The sequence below is a fragment of the Perca fluviatilis genome, chromosome 21, assembly GCF_010015445.1.
Source record: "Perca fluviatilis chromosome 21, GENO_Pfluv_1.0, whole genome shotgun sequence".
NCBI classification, from domain to species: domain Eukaryota; kingdom Metazoa; phylum Chordata; class Actinopteri; order Perciformes; family Percidae; genus Perca; species Perca fluviatilis.
In genome coordinates this window covers 12747383-12774063 of record NC_053132.1, presented here as the reverse complement: position 1 = coordinate 12774063, position 26681 = coordinate 12747383, and the positions used below count along the sequence as shown (strand labels likewise).

General features: G+C 41.7%; 1 protein-coding gene across 1 annotated transcript in view; it reads right to left on the bottom strand.

Moving 5' to 3' along the window:
• Nucleotides 1–26681, bottom strand: part of LOC120551603 (zinc finger MIZ domain-containing protein 1-like) — a 106775-nt gene that overhangs the window by 53546 nt on the left and 26548 nt on the right. Inside the window, exon 2 of the mRNA XM_039789091.1 lies at nt 21476–21575. The gene's annotated coding sequence lies outside the window, so the exon portion shown is untranslated. The remainder of the gene's footprint in view (nt 1–21475; nt 21576–26681) is intronic.

The window sequence follows — 26681 nt, the reverse complement described above, 5'->3', positions numbered from 1 at the left end:
GGGGTGGGGTCAGTGATTACTTACGTAAACTCTGTACCACAACACTTGAGATAAAAGCCCTTAAGTTGAGCTATTTTAATGGCTTAGACCACCTTCCTAAGAATGGTCTATTCTATCTTGTGTAAACTCCATTCTACTCTATTTTCTTTTATCTGCCATATAACCACAACACTAGTGGAGATAAATTGCTCTTCCATGGACAACTTGGCATAGGTTCACACACATCAAGGTTCATTAAGGCAGCTGACAAAAGCTTTCATTTAATGAAATTGTGTATAAAAGTTCAGCCTCTTCTGGTTGTGTATGTGTGTGTATAAGAGTTCAGCCTCTTCTGGTTGTGTATGTGTGTGTATAAGAGTTCAGCCTCTTCTGGTTGTGTATGTGTGTGTTTATGTGTGTGTGTGTGTGATGAGTTGCAGTGTGTGAAGGAGCCTGGTTTCATTTCTTCTTGTAACACCCTAATGACTTTATTGTTTCATTCTTATCCAGCCTCCTGAAGGTATTACCATATAAACACCTGTGTTATCAAAGCACCGCAAACAATTTCCTGGATAATTTAACAAAGATGCGATTGTTGATTCAGTATGAGGTGTTGTGACTTGTGTGTGTGTGTGTGTGTGTGTGTGTGTACACATCTTTTGAGATATCTATTTTCTGTGTGGGTGTTTGTCTCTGAGTGCATTGCGTGATATTCATTTTGTGATGTGTGTATGTGTGGGTGCAGAGCTTAAACCTGTCGGAACCTGGCTACAGCTGGCCACTTTGCAACTCCAATTGTAGAGGAAAATATGTCTGAGTTGCCTTAAATAGAGACTGTTTTGGTGAAGAGGGGACAGACTGAATGTTCTGCATTAACATCATGCTTCATGCAATCTGTATCAAAACCCCGGGTGAGGCAAGCAAAAAGGGAACACTTGCATAACGTAGAAGCCTGATGTTACCCTGCAGAATTGGACCTCTCTACTCTTTTTTTCAACCCCCCCTCCCCCTCCCCCTCCCCTCTCTGGTTCTCCCACTTTCTGTCTTTGACTCTCTCTCTCTCTCTCTCTCTCTCTCTCTCTCTCCCTCTTAGTCACAGGGGCTGGATTGTTCTGCTGAGGCTTGGCAGAGGCCACGGATGGGAAAAGTGCAGGGGAGGCGGCTAACACTTCCTGCCTCCCAGAATCAGAGAGTTAACCTTCACCGAGGGCACAATGGCTTCTCGTTAGCGAAACCACCCCACATGCAGGCAGCCTGTCACCAGCCATGTTCCCGTTCGATGACCCCTTTTCGGTTATACCGTCCTCTCTCGGACTTCATATCCAGCCAAGGCTGCACCTCACATCCACACAATGGAGGAGGTTAATAAGCTGTGCAGTATGTCTACAGAAATAGTTTTTGGTGTTTAACAACGAAAGCTTTTATCTATATTTCATATTAAGATGCTTAACATATTTACTAGTGGCAGATTTGAGAGCTGGCATTCTAGCTATTGAGGTTGGCAGATTCAAAAATATTCAGGAGGAGAATAGACCTGGGACTGGATTGTGGATCTCATTTTCATCTGTACTGTTCAAACTGATGTCCAAATCTGATTATTTAACATGTATGATTGAGTGTTCTTAATTTTTGGAGTGGTATCATTTAAATATGTACGTGCTGCACTCTAGATCTGGTTTATATCAATTTGTGGTGTCTTGTAAACAGGCCGTACTTGTATATAGTGCTTCAACGACTAGTTGATTAATCCATTAGCCGATCAACAAAATATTAATCTGGAAATCGGTTAATCATTTAAGCCATTTTCTGAGCACAAATTCAAAAAATGATCTGGTTGCAGCTTCTCCAATGTGATAATTTGTTGGTCTTCTCTGTTTTATACAATTGTAAACTGAATATCCTCAGGTTTTGGACTGTTGGTTGGACGAAATAAGAATAATGGTGTCAACAAGAATACAGACTCCACTGTACATTTACCAGAGTGGCAAAGTGACACACGTAACCTCACAATACAATCACTGAAAAAACCAAGCATGACATCACCCACCCACCACGATAAAGAGGTAGATTCATGCTCGCGAATGCGATGGCGATAAGAAGTGAAAAAGTATGTGGGCCAAAGAGATGACAAAGTACAAGGCTGAATTTGCTGAAATGAATCACTACAGTCACTACAAAGGATGGAATACAGTGGAAGTAAATGGTTTCTCCCTTGTTTTCCTCTCATTTTCACTGACAAAAAAACAAGCATGAACAAGGCTAGCCTAGGAGAAAATAAAGCATTGATTTTGCACACTTCCCTCTCTACTGCAGAGGACTCCGATCAATATGCTCAAGTAATACTCTGCACAAGTTTAATGCTTGAGCTGTACAGAGGCAGACAAGTGCTTTGTCTGGAAATTATTCCTTTTTTTATTGCACCAGCACCACCATTTGAAAGCAAATCAAAAGCAACTAGTTCTATTTAAAAAAACAGAAGGCTCTACGGTTGGTGGAGGGATCGGTGCAGGGCCAGCAGATCATGCCGCGGTCAAGGGTTCATCTAAATCAATGAGGGAAGTTACACATGCCACTTTGTAGGGTCATCAGGAAAGGAAAGCGAGAGAAAGAGAGAGAGAGAGGGGGGAGGAGGTCGGTCCATCAGGAGAGAGGGTCATATTGCAAACCGAGCAGAGAGATGACCTGCAGCTTAGGTTGTGAACTTTGACACAGAACGCTAGCAAGGTTAGAGAAATAGACACAATCACTCTCCATAAACTGAGTCAAGATAAGTATCCGATTCTTTAAAGTAGTGATTGAAAACTACACACTGAAGGCTGTGCAGGTGATCCGATGCCTTCTGACATTGTGAGAGCAGACGGAGGAAATCTGTGAATGACTCTGCTAATGAGGCAACGACTGAGCATGAGGGGAATCTGAGGAACCCCCCAAAAAAAGGAGTTCCTCCTCTTTACCCTGCAAAACTCATTTCCTGACTGCTCACTTTTCCTTTTAAGGTTCCTCCAAAGTCAGCAAGAAAAACTCCTGTGTCACCTATAAAACATTAAAAAGCGTTGACCCAGAGATTTGAACACTCATTAAGCTTTTTAAAGCAGAGAATTCTCTGAGATCCCCTCTCTCAGATGTTTCCCTCTGTGTCGACCAAATGGTATATCAAGTTCAGGAAATTAGCCAGTTCCTGTTGGTGGAAGAGAAGGGCGAGCTGAGAGAGGCCAGCGTCAATGCAGCACAGTCTTTACTACAATGCTTGTCAGGCCTCTGTTACATCCTGAAGACAAAAACATTTAGTCTGAGAAACCAGTTCATTAAAATCCTAGTAAATATGGATATTATCCAGCTCATTGAAATTCAATAACTACATTACCCATTCATCGGCTTGATTGCAGAATATGTACACTTTCACAGCACAGTAAATTGCATCTCAGAGACAGAACAGTGGCTCGACATCTCAACCCCTTACAAACACAGAGATTCCTTCAGGTTAGTTCTGTGCAAATAATTTGGCCATTAGGTCATTTAATATCCTCATGATAAATTGCTGTAGACCCCTGAGACACGACTGCTGTGTCCACACATCAGGAACCAATCAAAGTTCCCTCCTGGTCATGGCAAAGACTCTGCCAGGCTCGACGCACCAACATTTCCCCAGGGAAATAGAGAAAGGCCAAATAATCAAAGACACTCCGCCACTTCCTGCCCTTAATCGGCCCAGAGCATCTCGACAGGCACAGTTCTGGGCTGTGATGAGGTGGTTAAGATGGCTTTCCTCGCTTTAACCAAATTAAACAGGGGCGAGATTACGCCGTGGATGACAGTAAAAGTTGACCCACTGAGTGGTCGGATGAGTGACAGCACCACCGCCGCCGCCACCAGACTGGGTTTGGCATGCCACGCAACTGTGACCCCTGTCTCAGTCACAAACCAGACACACACAAACACACACACACACACACACACACACACACACACACACACACACACACACACACACACACACACACACACACACACACCATAGGTTGAAACCCTAACCCTGCTGTTTCCATTGCACTCTTCAAATAGACAACTGGCCATGCAGCATGTGGTGCAAAAAGCTCACACATGCATGAATAAGCAAACGTGCACATAGACACAAAAACAAGTTAATGTGAGAAAATGTGTTTACTAAACTCTCCATGGAAAATCCTCTCAAAGTCAGAAGTCAGGACACTGTGGGCAGAAAACTAGCCACATGGGCTCCAGAGTGGCTCCAATCTGCACAGTGTCTACTCAAACTATATTGACCGGCAGCCGTCGAGGCAGACCCTCACATGCTGGAAACAGAAATTAGGTTAAGAGAAGTCATTTGTCTTTTGTGGAGGGAGAGCGCGGAGAAAAAAAACACGGAGGCTAAAGAGGCCACATTGAGCAGGAAGGCTGTAAAGGGGAAGGGGTTCATGCAGACTAACATCTGTGATATTTCTTCACTTCATACTCCTTCTCCCATCCCCCTTTCCTTGGGTGTGCCAAATGCTAAGGTGGGGCTTACAAAAACAGCAAAGAGCAAGGGCATTTCTTGGTTAGCACAAGTGTTGTGCATGGCCATGGGGTCCCTCAACGTTTTGGAGATGTAACTTTTCTTGGAATATAAATCAAACAACGTTGGTTTCTGTTATCAAAGTCTGTCAAGCAGCAGAGAGCAGAAGCCAACAGGCAAGTGTTATTTACATAAACTTCTGGTGTACTTACAAACTTTCTAATCCATCGTTTTATGAGTGCATAACCTATTTGTACTAGTGTAGAAGTTTGGTATCATTTCGGGCATTATTAGTGGGGTCATTTACAAGATACAAACGTGGATCCATTAGCGCCTGCACTAAGCTATTCAGCTGATAACGCTAACTCGTCCAATGTTAGACCCAGCTGAAAAAAGCTTCTGGGGGGTTGTTTGGCTCGAGGTCATGGTGCAAAGGACCCTAGGGTGGAATTACTCTGAACCATCACTTTAAGAAAAGTATTCTGTCTTGTCATACCTAGGTTGTAACTCAATTTCTTTAACATTTATTATTAATATTTTAATTAGAAAAAAAAGATGTTACTAGAAGTAAATATGTCCATTTTCTGTGCATTTGCCTGGTTGTTTCAAGACAAACTAGAAAAAAACATGCTAGTTTTGAAATCACTAAGAACACAACTGCTATTAAAAGGCAAAGAGGCGGAGGGCTATCGGTGATAATTGCTCATGGATAACCTGTAATTTTGGCTCATTAGGGGAGCTAACATGCTAACTAGCATAGCGTGCTAACAGCTCATCCCTCTCTGGCAGGGGAAACCGTCACTTCATTGCATTGGTTTATTATCTCAGCCTCTTCCCAGGTACAGCACAACCACAAGCTGCCTCAGCTTGCTTAAACAGATACATCCAGCTTGTTGCGCTTGCCCAACTTCACCTCAGATACATTACACACATACACAGGAAGACGCAAACACAAAGCATATATGTGCTCTTATCAAATCACTTTTTTTCTTTTCTTTTTTTTTATACAGTGAACAAGAAGTGCAGGCTTTGCTAATAGGCAGCTAGCGGGGTGCCTGCAATTTTCATCAATGTGCACTCAAGATTTTGGTGACCTTTTAAGCACTGAAATGAAACATGTAGCCACTTTCCCCACTGAAATAAAAGTAAAAGTGACATCAGCTGTAGACCTCTATTATGTACAGTTGTTCACGGCAGGGCTGATTTTTCACATCAACGGACTGCTACATTGTTAAGTCTTCCTTAGTGGGAAATGCCCAACACAATTTTCCAGGGCCAGAGGTCAATTTACAGCGATTAAAAAAGATAAAAGTAGCAAATCCTTGCTTTTTAGAAGCTATTTCCCAAAATATTTTGGGACTCTTTGCTTAATGAGGATTACCTGATTATCAGAATGACTGTTGATGAATTTTCTATCTAATTGATTTATCAGCTAATCATTTGAGTACCACTAATTTGTGCCCAAAGTGACCATCTACTCAGGCTAATATTTGCTTCTGGATGTGTTCCCCCGACAGCCCCCCTCCTCCATGACCAGACAGGGAGAGCAGCACTGGGCTGCTGAAAAACACTTTGCCGTTGCTGCCATCTTGTTCTCATGTTTTTGTGTCAGGAAACATTGTTTGTCTGCTGGCTCAGATGGTGCCTCCTGTCTCCAAGATGAGACCACCCCTCCCCCCTCCCTTGTGCACCCCCCCTCTCTCCCTCATGGTTGGGCCCACCCCAAAGGGGGGGTTGAATTTAATAAAGGCTCCCTCAGCCACATGCTAAAAAGGTATGCAAATGTGCAGGTCCTTCTGTTTTCTGATGTTTTTTCCCCCTCATCCAACTGACTGCTCTTCTCTCCAAGCCAAAGCCAAACAGAGAGGGAGGGAGAGAGAGAGAGAGAGAGAGAGAGAGAGAGAGAGAGAGAGAGAGAGGGTCTGTGAAAGAGAGTTTGGGTGTTTGTTTTTCAGAGGAATGGATTATTTTGTTGGGACCGCTCTTGGGTATTTGATCTGAAAAGCTATTATGATGATTGCGATTAGAATTAATTACATTATGAGCTACAGGAACTGAGAAAGAAGTACTTGATGTGCTTCCTTGTGGAGAGACGAATCATAAACACTCTCACACGTCCAATAATTCCTCGACAGCGAAACTATGAAATTAATAGTGCCACAAAATTGGTAACCTCAGGGCCATCGTTAATAATTAAATAATAAAAATTAAACACCCTTACATATATGTGTTGTAAAAAGCAAAACAATATTGACTTATCCAGCTGTCTGCAGCACCTCCTCCTCCTCCTCCTCCCAGATATCAGTGATCCCTATCTAATACAAAGGGCCCAGCCTTTGCATGGCTACCATGATGACCCGTGTTCATGAGGAGGTGAGAGCTGATCATTTTGTTCCGATGTAGTGAGCCGTGACAGGCAGCAGTGCGGGAAGGAGGAGGGAGGAGGGAGGAGGGGGAAAGGGAGGAGAGGAAGGCCACAGAGTGACCCACCAGAAGCAGCAGAGAGCCAGACTGAGGGGACCAGCCTTTCCTGCTGCTTCCTTCCCGTGCTCTTGGCCAGCTGAGCAATCAGGTCACCTCTCCTTCCCGTGTCGCTTCTGGTCAATTGTTCTCCTCCCTCTCTCTTTCTCTCGCTCCTCTCCTCCCAGTGCCACAGCCTGCAGCTGTTGCGCCTGATGTCATTTTTTGATAGGATTTTGTCTATGCCTGCTTGTTGGTTTCTGCCTCTCCGCCTAAACAAATGCAAACATGGCGAGGGCTTATTTTAACGGGCGCACGCTGAGTGTCTTTCGTGTGGGACACAAAGAGGTGAGGAGGAGGGATTGCAACGCTGCTCTCACGCAAACCCATGATGATATGCAAATTCAAATGTGTTCTTCCTAGTATCATGAAAATACGCTTCCATAACTATGCAACAACACAAGAGCACACGAGGGAATGCAGCCATTAAAAAAAAATAAAGTCTTCATTCATGCTAGCACGCTCCCAATGTTTATTCTTGACCCACACTTGCCAAGAAGGAAGAGAACAGGAAGTACACAAACATGCCCTTTTGACCTCCTACAACCACCATTCAGATTATACAACTAGTTCTTCAAGCTAAATATCAGCACATACTGTAAGCAGAACTGACTTTATACCGAGCTACATTTACAAAACAATATCAAGGCTTAATCCTGAGGGTGTCTAAGGAAAATCCACTGCAGAATCTAATACAGCGCTGTCTTCAAGCTATAAAGAGAGACAGACAGAGAGAGGGAGTTGTGATGATGCTAGCTGACAGTTAATTCCCAGCTTTGAGTGCAAGATTTACTCCAACATGGTCATGATGAAAACTCCCTTTTTACACGTGTTGCAGGAGAGCTTGCTGGATGTCAGAGACAGATTAGATCACGTCTTGGCTTGTTCAAAGACCAAGAATATTTACATTATTGGCTCAAATGGCATCTGGATGAGTGCATCAAACCCCCATCAAGGACAGAACAGGGCATGCCTGCAGATTTGGCACATTCTGGTCTCTATAAACAGAGATGAACATGATATTCAGAGTCTTTTTTTCCCCAGTGGTAATGTATCCTCAAATGAGCAATCTCACAAGATTGAACAGATTTTAGACACAGCAATCTGTTTAAACCGAGAGAGAGAAATAAAGTCTGTATGCATGTGTAACAATGATGAGACACAACTGTTGTCCTGACCTTGAAATAACTGCCACTTATGAAAAGCTGTTTTGGTATGAGAGACACCGATTATAGCCCATTTCTAGGCCAGCACATAATCAGTGTCCAAGTTCTGAATCAATGACCTACTTCCAAGCACATACACACATCCACTGGAAATACGCTGCGGGGCAAACTCTTCTTTTAACAGCTTAATGTGGAGAAATACGGACATCAAATTGAGCCGACACTTTGTTTTGATCTGACAATTTATCAGAGTGTAGATGTGTAGAAACCCAAATGAGGGCAGCATGATTTTATAACAGCAGGCAGAGCAGCGGAGGCCCTCCGCAGAGCTGCTTGTGTTATTTTGACACTGGCTGGCAGCGAGGGGGGGCCACCGGGGTCACGAGCGTCAGTGCTTTACTAGTGAGAGTAGATCAGATCTGACCTGGATAAAGTGGAGAAAGAGTCAGCGCTGACTTCCACAACCTCCCAAGCAGTGAGGAAATGTGAGCGGCGGCTTGGTTGGTGAGGTCAGGACTGCACAGAGCGCAGCCCTAGCATGCCGGTTCTTGATGCAGGGTGGGCTATTTACAGAAACCCCCCCCAACTTGCCTCTATAACCCCCTCGAGCGGATCGACCACCACACAGCTCCATGTACCATGCAGTCATGCAGACAGATGGAGTGAGACTTTTCAGAGCATCCAGCTCCATACTCTATTACCGGGAAATACTTACTTCCCCTGACGCAACCTTCTGACTTCATTTTATTTTTTAAATAAGATGTTATTTGACCCGTGGGTGTTAACATCAAAGATGAGACGGAGAAGACAGAGAGGCTAAATGTGCTGTACATACAGTACACATGCTGTTGTCATGTGGAACTGTCTGAGAGAGGCTGCGGGATGATGACAAAGACAGACCGGCAGACATGAGTTAATGAATACAGGACACTAGAGTACATGGGCATTTATTTCTTGATGTGAGGATTCGCTATTTCAAAAGGGTTGGTTCCACTAAATTACAACAAAACATATTTTCTTACTTAAAAAGAATTTAAATATTTTTCAACTCAATCTCCAAACATTACCCATATGTTCGTATGTATATGGAAAGAGTTATTAGTTGCTTTAATCATTCGTCCTGTTCATACCGTCCTTTACTCACACAGAACAAAATCCACAGTTCTCTTTTCCTTCAAAAATGCACTCAAAAGTTCAGCCGAAGCTTGTATGAAGTTTGAGTTTGTTAGACAAATCAAGTGGGTATTATTCAAAGTTAGTCTTTTTAGTTCAATATTCCCCCTTTGTGTTTCCCCAGACAGCACAGTTTCCTTGCTGAGCTGTTGCAGAGGGACAGTAAAACAAAGGGAATTTTGCACTAAAAAGAGTGTGGCTTTGGAAGTTATCCACTTGGCTTGTCTAACTGCTGAAGCCACATATCAACTTCAGCTGAAGTTAAAAGAGTATTTTATCAATTTAGCATTGCACTATCATACCATTGTCAGACTCTTGATAGACAGTTTAAAATAAAAAAGGGTAAAAATCCATGCAGCAGAAACAGAAATATTGTTGGTTTTATTCCTTGCATCATTATTCCTTGTTAAAACCTGGTGCCTACATTACCCACAATGTAGTCTATATCCACGACGTTCTACTTCCGGGTTTACTCAGGTGCTGCAAGAAATTCCGCGGATGCCCGTTTCCTTGCGCTTTCTTTGTGTTGGAATTTTAAACTCGGAATTAAACTGGTTAACTGCTCCTCAGATCTCTGCAGGGTAAATCCAGACAGCTAGCTAGACTATCTGTCCAATCTGAGTTTTCTCTCGCACGACTCAAACGTACACATTCCACCAAAACAAGTTCCTTCCCGAGGCTATTTTGCAGCAGCTCTGTGCGGAGCTCAGCGATGCCTATGACGATTGTGATTGGTTTAAAGAAATGCCAATAAACTACAGCATGTTTTTCTCCCATACCGGAATGCTGTGTGGACTAGCCAGACCCTCCTTCGCAGCGTGTGGAGGATGGTCTAGCAAAGCGAGACTACCTACAATGCAACTTGACCAGTCACAGTTCGGTCAGAGACAAGGGTGTGTTATGCTAGGAGTGGCTAACGTAGCTTCGGGTAGAGATGAGGTTTAACCCATGCAGTGTCTCTAGAAAGATATCTTTTTTAATTTCATTTTTTCTGTGCTACGAAAACCAGAAATGATATTTCCCTGCATTGTATTGAGTAGGAGGCAGATATCTCAAAACCTAAGTAAATAAAACCGAAACTATGTGCATGTCTACAAGATGTAACACTTTCACTTACAATTTCATGTAATTTTAATGTTTTTTTTGCCACTTTTCAGAAAGGTACATGTATGACAGACATTAGATGAATTCTGCGAACTGAAAACATCCACATAATTGCAGGTATATGGTATGTACCTTGGCCTGCTGAACCATCAAAAAGAAACCTAAGGCAGTTACATATTTTGACGCACTCCTCCATCTCTGTATGTGGTGTTTGAGCCTGCCGTTTTTCTGGGGAGCACTGATTCAGCATAATGACTTTTGTGGAAAAGCCCTTTCAACAATGGACAGCCTGGTCTTGTGCCATACTTGTTATCAGGTTTAGACAACACAGGAACACAATATGAACATGCCAGCGAGTAGAGTAATCCTTCCCCCTTTTTCTCCTACGAGGGGACAAATCAGGTTTTGTCACTGATTCAGACTAAAAACCCATTATACTGAAATGATATATATATATATATATATATATAAACAAATAATTTTTTCATGTTCATGTGTGCTTTCAAAAAACCATTCCTCCAGCACAGAGAAACAGGCACAAAATTAGTTGGGCTGAGTGCAAATTAGTGGAACCGTATGGGGAAAGTGATGTTTTTTTATCAATGAAAAGGCAGACAGAGTATTCAACCACGCTTTATCACTCAAGACTAAATGAATGACTTCCTTTCTCTGAGCTGTGCAGGTCTCCAGCAAGGTTAAATGGGTATATCCTGCTGACCCTATTCCCCAGTTCAACCATAAACATGACCTGCTTTGGTTCTTGCACTGCAGCGGGGCTGAGTGGACAACTCAAGGAGCAAAGGTTCATACTGAAGGTAGCGGAAACAAGAGGCTGTGTTCCAGTATTTTGGTTCAAATTGTAAGAAATATGGGGAGTTAAAGTAAAGGCAAACATTTTAAAAGGTATTTTCAAAATACCAAAAAGTAGATAAATCATCTGAAACAAGACAAACAGCATTCAGAGCCACTGTTCTGCCCACAGCATTGAAGTCTGACAAAGACCTCAAAGCTGTTTCTGGTGAAAAGCAGAACAAATGGGGATTACAATATTTGAGGAAATAGAGCCTTTCAGTTGACCTACATCCCCCACAGAGACTCCAAATTATAATCCCAGCATACATGCTCAGCTATTGAATTTTTAGATTCAGTATCGGCACCATGAAATTGTGTTAGATGGCAACTAAATGGGTAAAAAAGTAGATTACTGGCAAGAGATACTGACAGCTCTTAATGCATCTGGAGGTAGAAATGTGGGTTTTACGGCTCATGATTTTAGTTTAGTAATTGTATTCCAACTTTAGATCCAAACATTTGTATTTACAGTTTGTATATTAACTTCCTCTGTAGACTACAGCACAAAGGTAAAACCCGCAGAAGAATTTTAAAAAAGCCTGAGACACATTAAATCATTCTTTACCATTTAGCAGCAGCTTCAAAGGTTTTGATTAGTGTGTTCATTGTACACACATACACACACACACACACACACACACACACACACACACACACACACACACACACACACACACACACACACACACACACACACACACACACACACACACACACACACACACACACACACACACACACACACACACACACGATCGACATCAACTGGTTCAACTGAATAATGATTTAATGGATGGCCATCCTCTGGCAAAGTCCAGCACAATAATCATACTCGCACATCAACAACATGCATTAATGGCTTTATTGACGGTGGTGTATTTGCTAAAAATTTTTTTAAAAAGAAGCTTTTTAGAGAGCTAAATGCATAAGAAGTGGATTATATGGTTGTAGTTGAAGCTTTCTCTATTGGATGTGCAATTTGGTAAATATGTTTTGGATGAGTATGAGAAAATAAAAAAGGAGAAGTGCCAAACAAAAGTCACACTTCCTTCTGTTTTTCTTTTCTATACGAAGTCAAGAGTAACCACATGTTGGAGGCAGATTCACACATTTATTCCACTTATAACAGCGACATGTTTAATAAATAATTGAATGAGCCTTATTTTGAAAACAAAAAAGGCAAGCTAAAAAATGTAACTAATGGTGCATGAATGTTTGTTTATGACAAGGATCATTGCAAGTTTGACCTTATAAACTTAAATGTACTCCCGACATTTTACAAAATGTTTTTTTTTTACTTAATCAGGAAAGCCTACATGAGATTTAAGATCTCTTTTTCAAGATTCTTTGGTCAAGACATGCAGGCAACAATAACAAAGAGTCACAGACTAACACAAGCTGTAATATTATGCCTTCATTTTTCATCCTGTTGTATGTTTTTATAGAAGCAGGTTTTACTTTGCCATACCATTATATTATCATAATGGACTGTGGAAGGACTTTTCAAATGCAACCTCCTGTGTGTATGTGTGTGTTTGTGTGTGTGTGTGTTAAGAAAAGGAGAGTGTGTGTATCTGTGTTTACAAAGCCTCAGGAAATGCCAAGACAGACATGCTGAGTCTCCCGCACTTCAGCCCCATGTGATTGGAAACACACAGGCCAGATTGTTTGCCTGTTGGCTCCGGGTCCGATAAGAACATTTGGTTAAAGAGAAATATCAAAGCAGAACATCTGAATCTGACCTGCCACTGGAGGTGTGGTCCGGTTCGGCTGCTTATCCTCTCATTAAACTTTTTGAGCGATCAGCCATCCTGCTAATTTGCATGATGACTCTTGTGTTTTGTCCCCGTAGCGCAACTAGCTTCCATTGGCTTCCTGCTCTCATTACATTAGCATAATGCAGATGCTACCAGAGTCAGTAACCTTGCTGTTGCTAAGCACTATTTACAGTAAATACACACGGAAGCTGTGAGAGCTGCAGTGCTTGACAGTTTTTTCTTTACTAACCTACTTTCTTGCTACATACCTCAGATAAATATCTATACATCAATGTATCTATTTTTATACTGACTGTGTTTGTATTATTATTCAACAAAGTATAAGGGCAAAATATTTACCCTTAAAGAACTTAAGATTTAGTGTAACACAAATGCAAGTGAAGCTTGAGTTTGACTTTGCAAGATTTATAGATGTTGAACTGAAATTGTATCTGCATATTTGAAACCAGCTTTTTCTTATCTTGAAGTCATAAATTCAGCAATACTATCAACATGTCCTGACCATTACACTGACTCTTTGGCCTTGTACTTCAACACATTTTCTTCACAGATTAAAAAGAAAAAAGTAGTGTGCCTGAACTTTAATAAGAGTTTCTTTGCTGTAGTTGATCATTGGACAAATAGCTAATTTAAGGGATACAACAAAAATGTTTTGTCAGCTATCGTGTTGAAGTTGTCCTCCAGGATCAAGAGGACACCAAGTCGAAAAAAGGTTTCCCCTTTTGCATAGCTAACACTTGTCTCGTAAAAGGTCAGTGGGATCGTGACTTCTGATCATTATAAAACTCAGCCTTTCCTTGAGCTGTAAAAGCCAAACAGTGGTGGCAGAGATGTAAATATTGTGAGGAAAGGCTCTAATCTTTTACCTCTTCATTTCCTTGTATAATAAATATTTAGGCAAATCTAATTACAACAGGTTCATGCATGTCAGTTCGAGACAAAATGTTCCAGATTGCACAGAATGAGAGGCAAGGTAAGATGTGTAAGATGAATGGTGATGAATTTGAGAACAAAAAAAATCTGGATGCTGCCATAAAATGCTCGCACCCATCGTTCCCTTTGTGTTTGTACCTGGCACGCAGAGAGCTGTCTGGCTCAACTTTTGTGCATTTTCTGCTTTGATAGTCTCACATCACCATTAATCTCTCACAAAGATGCCATTATAGATGTCATTAAACATGGTGTCCAGCAAAACGTGCGAGCAGCCAGTCTGAATAATTAATTCCTCCTGTTCGTGCTGTGGGGACTCTTCTGATCACAGCTCAACCCGGTAACACGCTCTGTTATGACTGGCTAAAGCAAGGGCAGTACCTTAGGAGACCTCACTCTAATATCCAGCAGCAATTAGTGGTTGCTGTGCGAATGTTGCACACGTTATTACATGATAGGGGGACGAGAGTGAACGCAGGTCGACACTTAATGTGGTGTTAGTGAGTGCTGTCGCCGAGCAAAAATGGTTCATTGAAAAGCCCAAAGACAGCTCAACAGAAAACAGTTTCAAAAGGAAGCACAAAAGAGGATAAACCACCGAAAGAGCATAGAGTTCTATCATTATCCTTATTTCTGACAAATATTGAAGTTTCAAACCAAAGCCTAGAAACCGATTAGCAGTCCACATCCTCGCCAGGACAACAAGTGTGAGAGTTCGCAGAAACAACAAGCAATTCACTGACCGTTCCCATTGGTATGAAAAAAAGGGAACAATGCAGAAAAATACACATAAGAAAAGACCACTGTCTCCATCAAGACCCAGAGGCAACAAAGGAGTCAAACAGAAAGCTCCAGTAAAATGTCTGAGAGATGGACACTGAACAAGCTCGGCATCGACTCTCCATGAGTCAGTCCATTGTGAGGCACACAACGCACGAGTCGAGTTCCCAGTGAATCAGAGCAGTCAGCTGCCATCCACCACCTCAAGGCACAGGGCCAGTCGAGCACAGGGCCGCAGACATGTGACCAGCGGCCTCGCACAACCACCGTTACTGTACTACGTCTCTCCAGTCAGAGCTGAGAACAGAGACGATGACAGTGAGCTCTCAAGATAGGTTTCTCTAATGGATTAACTTTAAAACAAGTGTGAACAAGTTTTCTCATTTGACTCAGTTTAGACAGATACACATACTGCCATAATATAGGAACAGAAGTAGCAGGTGTTTGTAAATCTATAGATGACGGCGACTCGTGATTTACAGGCTGCTGTCAGGAGGGTGCAGTGACATCAATACTGCAGCGGGAGTTTGTCTGAGGCCTCGCTGAGGACACCAAACTATCCCTCCACTTCTAACCCCCCTTTTCCTCTGACAGCGATACACGTGCAGCTGTCTAAATATTGCTTCTCCCTTCTTCTGCTCTTCATCGTGCCATTCCTTTGCTCCTCTCTCGCCTTGTCTGTTCTGACGCGAGCTCGCAGCCGCCGAGTGGGATGAGTTTCGGAGGGACAACTGTTCCAGCGACACAACTGGGAAAGTCCACATTTGGTGCTTCGTTGTCAAGTCAACAGTCAGGGCAGAGAGGCAGAGAGCTGCGAATAACTCACCTTCTGCTGTCTAGCTCTGAGCTATAACCAGCCGCACACCCGTGCAACCAATTATCTTATTGCTAACCACAATTAGATTATTCCAAATGTAAGTAATATTTTCTACAAGGCACTGCAGTAGGCAGTACCTTTTTTTGCAATCACTAAATCACTGTATGCAATTAGTCTTTTAATGCAATTTATATAAAAAGCCAGACCAAAGCTAATCTCATAAAAAGGACAAACAGAGCCATTAAAAGTCCTCTGCTCTTTACTTCATTACTGGCTCAGCGTGCTCTCCTTACGCAAAGAGTCCCCAGGTGCATGAATGTTTCATGGCCACCCTGCTGCCTGCTTCTCTCTGCTCAGATTCAGCCTGTCTCCCTCCTCCCAGAGGAAGCTCGAACTCCTCTGTCAATTGCACTCACTTACACTCTGCTACCGTCATCATCAGCCATTGGGAGGGGGGGAGGGGGGGGGCGGGGGGACGCTGCACATAAGACAGCTGTTTCGCCATGATGACTCAATCATCCCCTTCAGTGGGATTAGCATCATATATAGATATATATATATGTATATAGTTCCTATATTAATCGGGTCAGGATTTCTGGTAAAAGACATTGCTGTTGAGGTTTTCAAATGTATTTTTTGGCCCTTTAAGCCCCACAAGCCGAGTGCCATCTAGTTCATTTATATTTGAAAGAAGGCAGACATCTCTTCGGCTAATATCTCCAACACTGGGCAACTTGCACCAAAACGATCTAGATTGATAAATAGCAACACAGGTAAAAGGGAAATGTATGTATTTTTGAGTATTTTGGGGTGTTTTGTTCAAATTTGTTTATTAGGATAAACCCCTTTAGATGTATCATCTCATTTTCAAGAACTCATTTTTGAACTGTCCCTTTAAAGGAATAGTCTGACATTTTGGGAAATGCACTTATTTGCTTTGTTCCCAAGAGTTAGATGAGAAGATCAATACCACTCTAACATGATCACATTGTTTTCACAGTCATTTGATACATTGTTATTATAAACAATATTGATTATAGTTGCTTTAGTTAATTCATACGCTGTTCAATAGGTCTCTAGACATGCTGTAACTATAATTTTCAAATGAATATAGCGGAGAAACCTCTGAAATGTATTAGAGAGGAATCATAAAGTAACATAAAGTGGTAGTACAAAAACTTGATGAACTTCCAACTACAGCAACTAGGACCTGGGCTCAAACTGATCAGATCAGCTGTTGGGCTAATTTAGGGCCCAGCAGCACTGCCACTATCATCCTTTCATTAGCTTTAAACAGACATATTACAAATAGAACATTTAGCAGAAGCTGTGTGGGGTACAAGGCAAGCTTGTTGGGTCTTGGTCATATTCTACAACAAGAATGTACTAGACCCAAACAACGGCTTTCACTGACACAGAGAAATGCAATTATATGGCAGGATAAAAGCTTGTTAATGTGGTCTTATGTCAAGAAGCAGCATCGAGGTAGACCGTTCACAAGCCAAAAGCATCTCAATGCCAAGTGTTCTTAAAACAATTTACACCGTGCCATTAATTAATATGTTGGCTTATGAAGCGTAGCACATTCAGGCTATTCATCATGAGCAGGAAATTGACAAGTTATCCATGGAAGGCATGTCAAAGGGATATCAGCTTTAATTTAGCATCAGAGGAGCAAGTGCTACTTCATTTGTTCGGTACCCTTAATTTTCTTTGCAGTGTCTTCATTCAAGTAAAGCCAGGCAGATAGCTGATACAGAGACGCGTGAGTCGTAAAGGAGGCTCGGAAATTCAACAGGGTCACAAAAGAGTGGGGAAGTTCATCTCGGAGCCAAGTGTTGCTTAATGGCTTCCTCCTGCTACTCCTCCTCAACTCAGACCATCAGAGCCAGCTGCGGAGAACATCTGTCCCGAGTACACAGACACTTTGTACCGCCGCAGTCACCCTGTCAATCAAACATGTTCTGGCATGTCACAGACTATCACCAGCAGTTGCGATCCTCTCTGAAGATGTGCGCCCAAGCTGCTTTTGGCCGTGCGTACAAGCATGAGCGTGTGCATCTATGTTTGTGTGCGAGTATGGGAAAGAGGGGTTGACGCCACGTCTATTTTTAGTCCAGTACACGGAGTTATGCCTCTGTGTTATGCTGCTCTGTTCCTAGGACAGGCGGTCAGGTCATCAGCAGAAGCAGCAGAGCACCAGGATAGCTCCAGCTCTGCTCCCTGACCCCGGCCCTCCAGCTCCTACATCAGTGGGAGGGACTTACAAGATTCCTGGGCAGCAGTTAGGAAAGGCTATCTCCAAAAAAGAGGCACTTTCTTGACGGATGCCATGTTCATCTGCCTCTTTCTCTCACCGGTGACTAATGGGCTAATAATTCAGCTGTCACCCTGGCACGTTATCTCGCATTCTCTCATTGGAAGGATACCACCCCGGAACATCTCCGCCACAGTCTGAGCTCTGAAAAAGATAAGCCTTAGATTCCCAAAGTTGCTTTACAACTAAGGTATTGTGAAGAGGTGGGATCAGAGGGAAATTCCACATGTGCGTTAAGTACTGAGGAAAACCCACACAGATAAGATAGTAGATGGATCTCAAAGGGGTTGCGAGAAGGCAACCTGGCTCAAGTGCTATCTTTTCATGGTTACTCACCAAGAAGTGTACAGGAAAATCCATCCACTTTCCATTCATCTGCCAAAACAACGGCACATGGCAGGAATGAAGCATTAATTACACAAATTATTGTTAAACATTCCTAAAAGAAGGCACCTAGTTTACTTAGAACCTCTGGCTTATGTGATTTTAATAGCAAAATAAACATAGATGGATGATTTAAATAGTACTTTGGTGAATCTTTTTTTTAAACTAGTATGACATTTATACATGTGCAAAAATCATGGTAGTCCTGAAGATTATCATTCCAAAGATTACACATCTCCTTTTTTTTTTCCAGACACTTTGATCTTCCACTAACTTAAAGGAATCTGTTGTTTATCACCCTGAACTTAAAGATAGCGTGTCTGTCATTTGTTTTCAAGCTGTAAATACTTAACACATGTTGTCCTGTCTGTTCTGTTTGCACGACAAGCTCAAAGTAGTTCCTTACAACTTTTTAAGTTAACTCATCACATACATTGGAGTTAACAAAACTGATCGTTCAAACTCCAATCTCCAAACCTCACATTTGGAGTGTGAAACTTCACTCTATGTAACATTTTGTTTGTGGTTTCTTTGCCCTGAGGCACCTGCTTCAGGAAACATCTATGTATAGACACTACAACGGCCCCATCACGGTTATCAGTTTAACAGCTTGTCATTCAGACCTCTGGGTGTTCGGGTTGAATGTTAAACTCTCACTGCTCTGCCATGTGCTTGTTTAATAAAGTACTTCCACTTGACTTAACACTGGTCAGTGGAACAAGGGAGTTATGATTGTGCCTGGGTGTGAAGCTGCTGCAAAGCATTCATTTAGGCGAGATATATTTCATCAAAATGCCTCTCTGTTATTATATTCAACAGAAATCTCTTCAGAACAAGAGTTCACTCTAACAAGTGATAATAATCCTTCTAATAGGCTTGGATGTTTTGAAACTTAAAGTTAAGTGGGAGGCTCTGCTCTCTGTTTGCCCGTGCAGGGGAGGCAGACAGACATGTGTGCAGAGGCAGGGGCTCCGAGGCCAGGCCCTCTATCCTTCCTGTTCAGTTAGTAGAGGCCTCACACTTATCAGTTCCAGATCTCACAAGAACAGAGAGAAAGAGAGACCACTGACAGGAAGGGGATTTTTTTCCTCCCCCTTTTTTTTTCCTTTAGCGAGGTTAACAGAATGTCTGCACCCCTCACATTTCACAGAGGAAAGCAATTATTCATTAGACCTTACACTGGCACAACAGAGACAAAGACCAACCTGGCAACCTTCAGACATCAACCAACTAAAATGAACCTGTTTGCCATAACTGCTTAGTGCTGAAAGAACTAGTCCATTCACTGATTAGTTGATCATCGGCAACAATTTTAATAATCGTTGAAGTCATTTATCTAGTAAAAATGACCAGGTTTTGACTCTTTTTAGCTTCTCAAATGTGAAAATTTGCCGTTTCTTTCTGTTTAATGCCATCATAAACTGAATATCTTTTGGTTTTAGACTGTCGGTCGGACAAAATAAGCAATTTGAAGATGTCACCTTGTTTTTCTGGCATTTTATAGACAAATAGTAGAGAGAGTAATCAATAAAGAAGGATAATCATTACAGCCTTACACATACTTCATTTCTGGAGATTGTATTTGGCTATCAACCCCAGAGATCATACATCTCCAGTTGAGACTGTTGCTATTTCTTTTCACTGCAGCCACTCCATCAAACCCAGCTAGATTTTCCCCCCGCAAAGGCAACCTTACATCGACAGTGAGAGGGGAAAATCTGTCATTGAGAGTGAGAGAGAGAGCTGACTGTGAAGCACACATGTCATGTCCCTGTTCATGTCGTATCCCCCCTCGTGGCACTTGCTCTCACTGTCTACCTCGCCTGACATTTCCACAATAATCACTTTGGTTTATCCCACTCAGCTGTGTGGCAGCCAGATGTTTGTCAGGGCACCGTATTTCTCAGCATTCACACTGGTCTAATCAAGATTAACCACTCTTATCTATTCAGTGTGTATGTGTGTGTGTGTGTGTGTGTATGTGCTGGATGTCCCAATTCCTAATCCATAAAGCCATAGCTGTATTGTATAATACAGTGGACGAACCAATTACATTCCCCTTCCACCACATAATTCTCCCTTTTAGTGGAACGTATACTGTGCCACATATTGCATAAGGATGAACTAGTGGCTTGCTGGTGAAGAGGATTGCCATGACCTTCTGTGTGTGTGTGTGTGTGTGTGTGTGTGTGTGTACACATTCTTCAGACTGCATTTGGAATCGGATGTAGGAAAAAAACATAAACACACGCAACATCTCAGCACTTTACTCAGAGCCCCCCAGGAGCTTTTAATGAAATCAACATGCTTTGCAAGGTGAGCCAACACTGGCCACACACAAACTGCTGCCATCAAATGTTTACCAAAGACACTTGAGCACAGCGGAGGACAGAGCATGTCCGAGCAAACAAAGTTGTAGTCTTTAAATCAACTGTAGTGACAGGGGAGGCACATATCTGTTTCCAGTGACAAGCTTGGTTTAATTCCCGGCAAAGCGTCATCTCACGTAATTAAAACGATCCTTACAGAGCCTGGTGAGTATCAAGGATTGAAAAAGAATTAATTTGTGCTCTCAAATTCATTTATTTTATTACACAACCTTATTCGAATTCACAGAACATAAAGATTTATCATGAAACAGGCTGTGCTAGAGGTGACGACTCGCAGGTCTCGCTGGTGCTTGCTAACAATCAGTAAGCAAGCTTGTTAGCTTGGTTGCTAATGTAACAATCAAGGTGTTTCCCAACACTGTCAAAGCTTGCTACTGGTCAACGACGCAAATTCAAGTGTGAAATGCTAATGTAACATGCCTAGGATACACAGTGGTAAGCCATATTTACATGTAACTGATAGCAGCCACATGTAGCATCACAACTGTAATAAAAAAAGAGTGTAGAGGACAAACTAAAAAAAGTGACAACCTAATAATATTAGCACAAATGGTATGAATTCACTGTAGGCACCCCAACACCAAAAAACAGCTGCTAGCCTGCCGCTAACATTCTGGCTGCCACACCAACCTGCACCTTCAGTTTCTACTGCTACAGCAACACTAATTGGAGAGCATACATTTTTAATTCAAATACATGACTTAAAACTAAATTTACCCCTGACACCTGCTGGGCTCTGTATGTCCCAAAAAAAAAAAAAAAGACTCACCTGCGTTGATTTCAATCCTTGATTCTTCACCACGAAGGACCCCCCCCACCCATTCACACACCAGGAGTAGAAGCACTTCCACGCCTCACGTCTTCTGCCCCTGAGAGAAATCAGAAAAGAAAAAAGTACATACATAAATCACCGCTGCATTATCCACCAATCTCCAAACACTGAATTATAACATTTGCATTTTTTTTGCCCACTCAATGATTTCACTTCTCACAGATTCCTTTGGGCTCTGAGTGGCTACCATCTGCGCCTTGCTTAACGCGATGCACTTCTTCCCTGCACAGATAAGCTCCTTCACGCTCTCGTGCCCATGAAGGACGAATCAAAGAGCAACCGATGATCAGTATGGTATCACATAAACATCAAACACAGAGTAAGTTCACTGCCATGGCACATTTACAATTCACTCCCGATTGCCAGATAAGCCTATTAAGAGAGGCCTTCACTATAGCTATGCACTTAGCCTGGGCTGGCGCATATGCCCAGTGACATTCAGACCCTTGAAAATGACCACATTAGTTATTGGTGAAGTTCAAAAGGTGATAACCAATGTGTGAGAGAGACCATTACATGTAAGCCAGTTAATGACTTAATACAATAACCAAGAGAAAAAAAAGAGAACATATGTCTTATCTATCTACCAAAACTTAATTTTCTGTAGTGAATTAACAGTTGTGAGTAGTTGTACTTACGAGCATAATAAGCATAGGCTGGATTCTAGCATAGTTAACTTTTCATAAATCTTAAGTGCACTACTGGCATCTGACAGAGAGTAAGCAAACAAAGAACACTTGCAATATTTTAATATATTTATTTGCTATAAGTCCAATACTTGAATGTGTGGCTTACCTCAGACCATCTGACTGCTAACATAACTTTATTATGAAGTTTCACAAGACCTTAAATGTAATGAAAGGAGTTTGGATGTTGAAAGAAATTATTCAGGTCTTCATGAGAGAGAACAGTACAATATCAGCTAAATTAAAGTCCTCGACCCCTCATTGAATGAAGGGTCTATGTTGAGGTAGTAGATAAGTAGAGTCATCTTTAAGATGACAGAGCATGCTCCCAGCAGGTGAAAGTATAAACAAACTATTGGCCTTTTTCTTTGTTCGTTTCCTGCAATCCATTTTTGTTTAAAGAGCATGACCCTCATTTTCATGGAGGCAAAGAAAAAGTTCACTCCTCAAATGTTGAACTACGACATTTCAAGGAGCTGATTAGGATGGTGGAAGGAAAGAAAGAATAAAAAAGTGGTTTTGCTCTAGCTTTGTGAATATATGTGTGGAGTGTGCAAGTATGGGACAAATGCCATTTTTTTCCCCACCGCTCCCCTCCTTTAACCCCTGTTACCTTAAAGTCTATAGCTGTATCCTGTTAGTGTATCGTTTTCACAAAGTGTCTGCTTAGTGACACACAGCATGTTAGCCATTTCTATCCCCAACCAGAGCTTCTCCTGAGCTCATGCTTTGGTTGACAGGACAAGGCTAATGCTCCAAATATAAAAACCATCTACCCACAAGGTGTATTTTCACATTCAGCAGGAGAAGGCGGTCCCTTGTGCCTTGCACTTTTCTTTTTTTTTATACTCCTTTTTTTAATCGTTGGAAGATTTTTCAGGCAGCATTTCTCTCCTGTTGGAAGTGCAGCTCTCTGAAAGGAGAAAGTGGAGGAGCGCTGGGGGCTCAATGGGTCGAGAGAGAGAGAGGAGGAGGAGGAGGAGGGGTTGACGCTGGGTGCCTCCTTTTTAAAGCCAGATTCTCCCCAGATACCTCTGTGCTATTCATCAACAGCTTTTCCAGGGCTGTGAAAAATCAATGTGCTCTGCACTGCAAACAGTTCATAATGACGGGGGATGGAGGAAAAAAAGCTCAACTGCAACAGAATTGATTTGTTTAAGTACAATAACACGGCTCTGCAGCGCGGTGAGGAGGAGACTTGAGTGCCCAGACAAAGACTGACTGGCAGTATGGAACCACAAGCAGTAATTGACAAACTGCTGGCAAAGTGCAAATCTGAAATACAGACGCTTGTTATCTAATTAAAGGAGTTTTTCCTCTGAATTACCACCTGACAGAGAGAAATTCACTTTCTCAAGTGACTGCATATCCTCTGAGAGAAAGGATATATTTTTCAATAAAAAATGTTTCTATCATAAAATAATCTGATAAATACTTGTATGTACAACAGATTTGTTTTTCAGATTAATTGCATTAAAACTTTTTTGGATTGAAATGTCAAAATAGTTTAGAAAAAAGTTCCCAGAGCTCAAATTAACATCCTTAAATCAGTAATTTTGTCACCTAAAACTCTTTAGATATTTAATTTACAAAAGGATATATTAAAAAAAAAGCATCAAATCTTTACATTTAAGAAGGTGGAAAATATTTATCAATTTTGTTTGATAAATAACTTAAACGGTTAACTAATAACCACAATTGATAGTTTCTTTAAATCGACTAATCGATTAAATGAACCACACAAAAATCCAGCCAAGTCGTTTACCCACACACACACACACACACACACATATACACACACACACACATATACACACACACACACACACACACACACACACACACACCTCCTGATACTGCAAAAAAACAGAAGCTCGGAGTAAATTGTGTCAAGACAGACACATAAAACATTTCTCCCTGCCTCTCTTAAGCCGGCCACAGAGGTGCATTTATCATTGTTATTATTTCTTCAGAGAGGCCCTCCCAGGTTTAATTGGGTCCTCATGGAGTCAAAATCCCCACTGTCGCTGCAGCCAGAGGAGCTGGACAGACTCATTCCTCCCCAGTGATCACCAGGTTTTACTGGCTGCATGAAGAATTCTTTATTATTATTATTATTATTATAATTCTGTATAAAGTGGCCGTGAAACCCGCTGGCGAGACAGACAGGTGGTGGGAGCTGGACGCCACCCGCTAAGACTGGACAATGGCAGGAGAGGGACACCTGGGGAGAGACTCTCACCTGGCTCTGCTCGCAACGCTGTGGGAAAGGCTCTTAAGAGCCACAGGCTTCTGTTCACCCAGCCAGCTCTTTGGAGCTATTATTCCCAGTGGGCCACATTTGCATTTTAACTGGTAAATACAGTAGGTTTTGAATGCACATGGACATCAAGCATGTGAACAAATGGAGCAGGATTAGAAAAGAATTAAAGAGGGGTTTTTTTTTCGGTCTAAATGAAAAAAGGGAAACAATGACATAGAGTGATAAAATAGTTAAAAAACATAAACATGCAGAGCTACTTTCCATTAGTAGTGTTGAATATGCTGTTTGCTGATTGACATTATTAATAGTAGGATGATACCTCCTCAAAAACATCAAATTACCTTTTATTGCATTAAATTATTAATATATTAATTAGCAATCATCAGCAGTTTTAAAAAAGCAGTGAAGAAATGTGTGAAAAGGAACCATTTTAATCACACCATTATGTTCCCAGTAAACCCTATCTCTGAAACTTTTGACCTCCCATTCACCTCCCTCAACAGTGATCTACTTCCACTTGGTGTTACATTGGCACAGACATCACAACGCCTCCTTTCGGCTGCCTTCCTGTTGTTGATGTGCTCAAGACATGCAAGATCAACCAAGATACGCATCTCTGCTTTTCAAAAAGACACCCGGCAAAGACACTTGAAGTCACAGGAGAAACGCTGGAACACCAAATGTAGGAGTGACGTCTATAATGATTTTCTGCAGAGAAGCAGGTTTTCATTTTAAGAAGATAAAAACAGGTGTGTAGAAACACAATGGCAATCATCTCCCCTCACAGCCAGTGTGTTTACAGTACATATAAACTAATAATGTGACTACTGCAGCTGTCATGCAACAATTAAATTGGGTTATTTTACTGGAATTAAGGCTAAAGGTTAACAACTCATAGAGCTGTCAAATTCCATGTTTTGTATGACGGGCTGAAACTTATTAACAATTTCAATATACATGAACGTTTTGATTACTGTTAATCTATAAATCGATTTGACTGTACATTTCAATGTAAAGCAGGTCGGAACTACACATCTAAATATTGCCATTGTAATACTGTCGAAATAGCAGTTATATAGAACCTAAAAACTCAAAAACTATTCAACAAAATTTTGCCTGGACATCAAAATGTGTGCTGGGAATTAGTAGCATTGCCAGCAGAGGAGGAAGAACATGCATTTTTGGGGGTAAAGAATACTCTCGCTTGACTAATAATTAAACAAATTAACAAAAGAAATCATTCTGTTTTGTGGCACTACTAATACTAACATGTCCCATGAGTAACCCGTTTTTAAATAAATCATGTCAACTTTGGTTACTGGGGAAGTCGAGTTATTGCAAACCAACATAAAGCCCTCTATCGAGCATTATCCTAATCCTAATTTACAGCTGCAAGGTTATAATGCCTGCATATAATGTATGTACCGTACTGTACTGACACCCAAATCCAGGTTAGCAGAGGAGGGATTGAACATTTCCTAACACACATGCTGCTGGTCTCTGAGGACACATGGAATGATTACATTAGACAGAGTCACATGTAGTTATGGGGCAAAGCCATGAACACCAAGTGTATACTCTGCAGTGAATAAGTGCTGTAGTGATGATTACAGGTTTAGAGATAATGGTTTTTAGCATGATACATTTAGAGCGCATGAGACACCAGCTCAGTTAGCTCCCCGGTCTTCACTCTCTGCTGATTAACACAAATGCTGGCGCCTTGTTAACCACTGCCGCTGTAATTATCCCGAGCCTCACACACACACATACGCATAACCTATACAGCACACGCAGGCAAACACACTCAAGTGCAAAACAGTTGTGGTTGTATACATGTTTTGTGCCACCCGATCAGCATCACAGCAACTACCAATTATGTGTCTTATTCATGCAAATGCAGGTAATTTGCTTCCTGCTGTGCACAACTTCCCAATGTGTGTGCCCTCTAGCATCAGTTGTTTGTATTGTGGATCGCCTAATCAAGTGAAAATGAAATGAACCCAATTGTTTTTAATTTAAAGGTTTGTTACCGCTTGGGTTTCCATTTCGTAGTTTCCAGAAGTTTTGGTAACACTTACCAAAATGATTGCTATGATCTTGGAATGTAGTGACATTGCTACAACAAAGTCCAACAGGACAAGAAATGACGAGCTAACAGTTTAAGCAGAATATCTAAACCCCTAAAACTGAAAGT